The sequence below is a fragment of the Octodon degus genome, unplaced genomic scaffold (assembly GCF_000260255.1).
Source record: "Octodon degus isolate 3935 unplaced genomic scaffold, OctDeg1.0 scaffold00081, whole genome shotgun sequence".
NCBI lineage: Eukaryota > Metazoa > Chordata > Mammalia > Rodentia > Octodontidae > Octodon > Octodon degus.
Genome location: NW_004524657.1, coordinates 1,553,178 through 1,561,439, shown reverse-complemented (window position 1 = coordinate 1,561,439; position 8,262 = coordinate 1,553,178). Strand labels below are relative to the sequence as shown.

The 8,262-nt window shown below is 40.5% G+C and overlaps 1 long non-coding RNA gene and 1 pseudogene across 1 annotated transcript in view; one reads left to right on the top strand and one right to left on the bottom strand.

Moving 5' to 3' along the window:
• LOC111818152 overlaps positions 1–665 on the bottom strand; it is a 23,980-nt gene extending 23,315 nt beyond the window's left edge. The window contains exon 1 of the long non-coding RNA XR_002822214.1: positions 590–665. This is a non-coding gene — a long non-coding RNA (uncharacterized LOC111818152). The remainder of the gene's footprint in view (positions 1–589) is intronic.
• LOC101590492 lies at positions 263–511 on the top strand (annotated as a pseudogene).
• Positions 666–8,262: the final 7,597 nt, after the last annotated feature.

Sequence of the window (8,262 nt, the reverse complement as noted above, 5' to 3'; positions counted from 1 at the left end):
GAAAAAATGCTCCACATTCCTAGCCATCCGTAAAATGCAAATTAAAACAACACTGAGATACCATCTCACCCCAGAAAGAATGGCTATCATAAAGAAATCAACCAACAACAAATGTTGGAAAGGCTGTGGGAAAAGGGAAACCCTTCTCCACTGTTGCTGGGAGTGTAGACTGGTGCAACTGTTATGGAAATCAGGGTGGAGACTCCTTAAAAAACTAGGACTGGAAATCCCATTTAAACTAGCTATTCCTCCACGCTTGGGGGATTCCTCTAGCATCTGTGCTTGCTATCTGTATGACTCCAGATCAGCCGCCACTTTGCTCGCCATGGACCTCAACTGCTCCTGCGCTGCCGGTGGTTCCTGCACCTGCGCCGGCTCCTGCACCTGCAAAGAATGCAAATGCACCACTTGCAAGAAGAGCTGCTGCTCCTGCTGCCCCGTGGGCTGTTGCAAGTGTGCCCAGGGCTACGTGTGCAAAAGGGCTTCTGACAAGTGCAGCTGCTGTGCCTGAGCCGAGCCCTGCTTCCACGTGTACATAGAATGACAGAAACAACTTGTATTCTTTTTTTACAAAAAAAAAAAACCTGACCCATTAGCTACGTTTCATTTTGTATGAAATTATGTGACTGATAATAAAAGTCGTTAACTGATTTCCAAAAAATAAATAAATAAATAAATAAATAAAAATAAACTAGCTATTCCTCTACTGGGAATTTTCCTGGAGGAACTGAAAGCATCATATCATAGTGATATATGCGTACCTGTTTATAGCAGCACAATCTGTGATAGCCAGATTTTGGAAACAACCAAGATGCCTGTCACATGTGGAATGGTTGAAAAGATGTGGTACTTTTATGTAATGGAGTATTACTCAGCTATAAAGAATGATAAACTCGAAACCTTCATATTTATGTGGATGCCACTTGAAGATATAAGTGAAATAAACCAGACCCACATCTGTAAACATCATATTGTTCCCTAGTATAAGAACTTAAAAGAGGAATTATATATAGAAAGTTACAACACAAATAAAAGGAAAGCGAGAACTTGAGGATTGGACAATGAGGAGCGGGCAAGGAGAAAAGCTGGGAAACATGACAGGGGCAAAGCCATACATTTGTATGCATGAGATGGGTGGAACAGTGATCCTGGGGTACATCAGTAGGTTTTTGAGACTACCTGTTGGATGGTGGGACTCTCACCCTGAATAACTGTATATGCTGGTGGCCCCTGAGCCAGGCGGCTGCACTGAGGATGGTGATGTGTAATAGAGGGTCACACTTGGAGGGCTTGCCATCCTAGTCTTCTAAATATGTACATCTTGTCATGACATACCATTTATTACCATAATGTCTCTCAAATAAAGGCTTTTTTTTTTTTTAAAAAAAAAAAAAAAGGTAATAAATTGAAAAAAAAAGACAAGAATAAGAAAAAAATGTCAAAAATAAATAAGTAAATAAAGCTGAGTTTCTTAAGGGAAACTAAAATAAATAAATAAATAAAATAAAAACTAGTATAAATCTTCAAAATAAAAAAAACTGACATCTTCCAGTAATTAGTCAAAATGGAAAGAGGAACCCTATGTATATTTCAAGGTCTTTTATTTTTTGTGTTTTTTTGGTTTTTTGCGGAACCGCGGATTGAACTCAGGCCCTTGTGCTTGCCAGGCAAGCACTTATTCTACTGAGCCATCTCCCTGGCCCCCTTCAAGGTCTTTTAGAAAGCATGGTCCTGTTCCTTTGGTCATATATCTGTGAATCTACAAAAAGGGTGGTATTACATTAAAGGAATGGGTACTGTGCAAAATGGAATGCTACACAAATGTTACAATGGCAACTGAAAAAGTCCACAATGTCACACAGCATGCTGCTGGTATTATAAACAAGCAAGTGAAGGGCAAGATACTTGCCAAGAAAATTAGTGTGCATGTCAAGCATATTGAGCTTCTTCAAATGTGTCAAGGAAAATGATAAGCCAAAAGGTACCTGAATTCAACTGAAGTGCCAGCCTGCCCCAGAGAAGCACACTTTGTGAAAACCAATGGGAAAGAGCCCGAGTCAATGAAACCTATTCCTTACGAATTCATGGTAAAAGCTGGAGATGTGGCTCTGCCATTAAACACCTAACTAGCAGCTAGCATTCTAGGCCCTGCTTAAAAATTAAAACTTGTAAGGATGAATTGTAAAGATGGTTTTCTTAATTCAACGGGGGTGTAGTGCCTTTACCTCGGAGGAACAAGTATCAGGAACAAATTCTCACTGTACCTAGTTAGTTGTGTCAGGTCTTTACTCTTCACTGTTTTTTCTTGCTGGAAAATGTGAGGTATTTGGCAGGTGTATACACAAATAATTACATACTGGTGTGAAGATCCTCTAAATCACCATGGGAAAAAGATGTATCAAAATAAATAGAAGTCAGTGTGACTGCTCACAATTGGTGATTCTGTTTGCCATATATGAAACCACCTAACCCGCCAATATACAGTAGTTAAAAGTAACTAGGTGGCTGTAGCTGTAGAAGGAAAGTCCTCTTTACGATGCCAATTACTTTAGCTGCTTCTAATTTACTCCGTTGGTGAAGAAAGGATTGCCACCCTGGGGTCTGGAAGGATTGAACTGGGTAGGTAAGAGTCACATGAGTTTATCAGTTACACATGCTCGCAGATTAGGTTAAGGGCACCACATGCAGTGCAGAGACCCACAGGTGGCTACTTGGAAGCACAGTGAGAAAGCAGGGTCTGTGGTTAGCATTATGCACAATCAAGAGGATATTGGGCATCTTTATTGGGGAGCACATAATGAGCCTGTGTGAATATCCTTGGTCCAGGAGGAAGTTAACCTTGCTATGCAGAGACAAGAGGAGAGCACAATCCATAGGCAGAGGTTCATCTGGCCAGGGTACACTACCTGCAGGGCAGATCAAGGAGTGAAATGTATGGCTAGGTCATTCAAGGCCTTTTCAGTTTAGCTATCAAAGACATGATAAATTGGGCCTAATTTCAGGCCATAGTTACTATAATTTATATAAGACATATACAAAAGCAATTCAAACACCCATTAATGCTATCTGTTGCCTCAGGGCAGAAACATGACTGAGAAAACATTTGTACACAATCAAAATGATACGAAGGAACCTCAGACTTAAGACAAAAGACAGGGCTTAGAAAAGCAAAGTAAGGGCCAGTCAGATAGCTCAGCAGACTAAAGCACAGGGACCAGGGTTGCAGCCCCGATGTGCTGGTCCCTGCACCCAGGGAAGACTGAGACTGCGATTGAGACTGGGCATGGTGGCATGATCCTGTAATCCCAGCTCTTAGGAGGCTGAAAACAGGAGGATCACCATGAGTCTGATCGGTGTAGTGAGGGCCCGTAGACTCTGTACTAGATACATTAAAAAAAAAAAGAAAGAAAGAAAAGCAAAACGGTGGTAATATGCTCAGCATTTGTCACCCTAAGAAGTTGGAGAAATTGTTTCCTTGTCTCCTGTCCCCATCTCATATGGAAAAACTTCATACAGATACACCCATCTGCTGCACACAGCTGCTTGGTTAATTATTTAATACACTTTATTTCTTTTTAAAGTATTTTAGGATTACAGAAAATTGAGCAGAAGACAGAGAATTCCCACATAATCATTCATACTTCTTCCACAATTTGCAATACTGCTAACATCTTGTACTGGTGTGTTATAACTAATACAACTGATGAGCCAATATTGAGAGGACACTTAGGGTGGAAAAAGAGGTTTGTTAATATTATATAATGTGCCATACATAGTTTACATTCAGGTTTACTCTTAGCAACATATTTTGTGTAGGTTTTGACAAATGAGTGACATATATGCATCTCTACAGTCCTGTATTGTCAGCCCCCCCAAATCTATTCATTCAGTTCTTGATCTATTCATTCTAAAACAGAGCATTAAGAATATTTTCATTCACTACCCGGAGTTTGGCAATCAGCAAGACTTCATGGAAACCAGCCTGTACCTTGTGTATTAATGTAACTAATTGGCAATAGGAAATGGTAACTAATTTGTAACAGATTAAGAAATCTTTTATAACCTGCAGAAACTGAAAAGCATTTGCTCATCTGCACGAACTAAAAAGCGTTTGATCAGTAGGCAGTATGGATCAGAATGTGCATCATCTGATCCTTCCATTGTACACCCACCAGTCTGGAACACTTACCACCTGTATAAATCTCCTAAATCAAGTCAAGACAAGATGAGCCTTGTGTTATTTATCTTCTCTAGGAAGATTTTGGAATAAAGTTGCTTTCCTTGCTTCAACATTTTGTCTTTAGACTTAGGTGGCCTGTCATGAGGCAAATGGCCCGATCTCTCACTTGGTGAGTCGCCTAGAAGGGTGGCTCCTAATGGTTAGAGATCCCAGTGATAGGCCAGCCTCTGGACCACACCTAGCAGCTGCTGCAATCTTTTTGTTCTATGGACCTCTGTGCTGCCTTCCTTGGTCATGGCTTAGGCTTCCCAAGCACCCTCTATTGACTGGAGTTGGGTAAGTGGATTCGTCTTCATTAAGTCACTCCAGTGTGTACACCAATAACTCCTATCTCCACCACCTAGGTAATGTGTAAGGAGGTCAATATCTCACTGTTTAGGCTTTTGCAGTTCCAAACTTTGCAGATTCAACAGTTGTTAAGACTTTGTACTCAGTTTTGTATGGTGGCATTGTTTTTTGGGGGGAGGTACACATATAAACTAGTTGACGGAAAGCTCAATATCTGTCCAAACTGATGCTGAAAAGGAGAGAAAAAAAAATTCACCTTTGTTTTTCCTCAGGGCCAATAGGATAATCCAGGTGCAGCCTAAATCAAAGCAGGTGATCTTCAGTGACTAAACACAGATGATCTGGCCTGCAGACCTAGAGCCACCTTGACCTGCAACACAGAGCACCTGTGCTTGGCAGAGATGGTGACTGCTGTGAGAAAGAGCTAAAGCTGGTCTCCTGGACTGCAGACACAGGGGATGGAAGGGACATGTGTAGTGGTACAGCGTTTAAGTGGCTATGGCACACAACTTCAACTCAGAGGAGCAGAGTAGCTGGTACTGAAGAAAGCTGAACCAGCTGGAAGTAATGGCACTGTTGTAGGGTCAAACTATAGGTGTTCTTGTGCAGGACTTGAGCACCAGACCCAGGGACTATGAGCCTAGCTTTCTTAAGAATTCATGTATCTCCCAATACATCAGCGGCAGCAGGTTGGACCTACTGGGGCCACCAGCACCCATTGAGCCTCCCTCCCGGGTGAACCTTTCTAGCACCCAAAAAGGAGATCAAGAATTTGATTTATTCCCTAATTTGGGAGGATTCTATAAGATCCCCCAAAACACGCTATTTGGGTACAACATTGGTATAACCAATGTTATACCAATAACATTTTTCAGATTCAAAAAAGTTAGTGACGTAATTCTCAGGCAGGAGGAGGCAGAGTATATGTAGGCACTCTTTAATAGGTAGGATGATTAAGATTTTTCCTTTAAGGGAAACTCCTGAGAATCCAAGATAAGCCTGAAGAACAGAGGGGAATATAGGAGTCAACAAAACCAGAGCTGGAGGATTTAACTCCCTTCAGTGATGTACAAACCTACCTCAGCATCTGTCTGACTGGAGCTCAGTGAACCAGAAAAAAGTTATGCAAGAAAAGTCTAGTTTATCACCACTCTGTTACCTACTTTAGACTAAACTAGTCCCTTCCTGGTCTTACTGTCATTTTCAAAGTATGAAGTGATTGCTTCTATCCAATGACAATAAGGAAAATTGTGCTAACAGCCTCCATGTTCGCAGCCAGTCTTGCTGTTGTGCAGGATAGTTGGCTATGGATGCCACATCCCTCTTTTTGCCTTTGTTATAGTACTCCTTTTTGGACTAGGATTGCCTTAAACTGGGAGAAGTGTTATAAAGAAGTAAGCAGTTGTAACCTGGCACAGTTAATACACAGTTTGAGAAGGATTTTTTTTTTGGCTGGCTCAGGCTGCCTTAAGGCCAGGTCTGGTACAGCAGGTGGAGCTAGGGATTGAACCACAGTCCCCTGCGCCTGCCTGTTTTTGCATGAGCAGGCACTTAAACAACTGAGCTAACCTGCAGGCCCCCTTAATACACGGTTTGAAAGTTGTTTTTTTTTTTTTTTTGTGGTGGCACATGCCTGTATTCCTAGCACTCAGGAGGCTGAGGCAGTAGGATCACTTTTTTTTTTTTTTTTCTTTTTTTTTTTTAGAACCAGGGATGGAACTCCGGCCCTTGTGCTTGCCAGGGAAGCACTTATTCCACTGAACCATCTCCGTGGCCCCTCCTTAATACACAGTTTGGATGCTCTCTACAGTGTTTAGTGAGGTGCTTTTCTTCATGCATCATTTTAACTGATTTGCTTGCTACAACTCAGGCAATGCTCTCAAAAGTCTGAATATCCATAAACTAATGCAACAAAACACTCCAATGCAGTTATTGTTTTTAAACAAATGCTCCAGGAAGAATTTTTAAAAATGCAAATGAAAGCATAATGCAACGTCCTTTACTTTCTCCATTTCAACCACACCAACTTGGGTTTTCTTTGACAAAAGCAAATAACTTAAAATGACTTAATAGTCTACTAACTTTTCTAGGAATAACTTACATATGAGGATTCTGCATGGTATGTGTCTTAAGCTATAAGTCAAGTTTGTAAAGTTAAAACTATATGGATTCATTTAATGCAAGGTAACTCCAAAGTGTTTTTATACACCATGCACTGCAGCTAGATGACCACAACATGGTCAGTGCTCAAAGAGATTTTTATAGCTGATGTCATTTTTTCTACATGTTTCACTTTAACTGAATATATAAAAACATCAAAATTAAGAATTTGAGGCATTTTTTTATTTTGGGATAGGAATTTTAATACATTTTCAGAAAGGAAAGCCTGATAGATTCAAAAGTTGGCAGCTTGAACAAAGGAAATGTTTTGCCACTTTTCCCACAGAGAATGGAAATCTAGAGTTCTCTATACCTTTCTGATTAATTCATGTTTCAAATGTAATGTTAACTGCATCACAATCAGAAGAACCTGGAATAAGTTGTTTAAGTGAAGTCACTGTGCTTTTCCTAAAAGCAGCTTGAAGTAGACTCAGGAAACAATGATAAGAACTATTTTCTTATATTCTCAAATGCAACAGCACTTTGGGAGCAGGCAGGTATTAGCTTCAACATTAGCAAAATCAGCAAGGGCACGTTTGAAAATAATGTGACCAATGTGACCAGACAGCCTCCTCCTTCACACTGGGGAAATCCTAAAGGGGCTCTAGGATGAGGCCACATTTCCCAACAGGAGCCTCACATACAACTGACAAAGGGGACCTAGTCAACTTTTTAGTCAGTACTGGTGACAGATGGCCATGCTGGACACATTAGAGACAAAATCAGAATCCCTAACATCTATGAGGGAGTACACTTGATTCTAGCAGTCACAAACTGAGCAGTGTAAATCTGATGGTGGACAAATGGGGAACTGAAGTTGACCATTTAACATGTTTTTTGTTCACTGCCATCAGAGAATGCCTTGTGGTAATAATTCTACCCAATACGTCTACTGAAAAATATGTAATTGGTGACAGAAACAGGTTGAGGAACTAATGACCTCTGATTCTCAAATCTGAAGAAACAGCAGCATCTGATGGCTAGGCAGCATCATTCATCTCTACTGCTATGAAAAGATGTCCACCAGTCTAGGAGTACTCATCAACTGCCTATATTAATCACACCTAAATCAGGTTCCAGAAAAAATAGGCTCCTATCTTCTCTAGCTGGACTCTGGAATAAAACCATCACTTTACCTCAACACATCGTCTCTTGACTGGTCTGTCACAGAGCAAGCTGCTGCACAGGACTGAATAATAATAACTCCTTTAAAATCTTGGTGCCTTCTTTTTTTCCTTTGTCTTATAGCATTCACTGTGATCTTCATAAGGATGTTCAAAAGCAGGGATGAGAGGGGATATCCTCACCTTATTCCTAATCTTAGTCAGCAAGCACCAATGAATGTATAGGATTCAAGTCATCCTGACTAAGCTGGAGGGGTTCTGTCATAATTCTTTACCATCCTGAAGTTTCTGTGTATTCTTGAGTTTGCTAAGAGGTTTTATCATGAATAGTTACTGGTTTTGTCAAATTTTTTCCCATAATTTTATTCAGAAACAAATAGCAATGAGACAGTTTCAAACCAAATTGGTAGGACAGTTTCAATAATTAACACATTGCATACATTCTTCCTA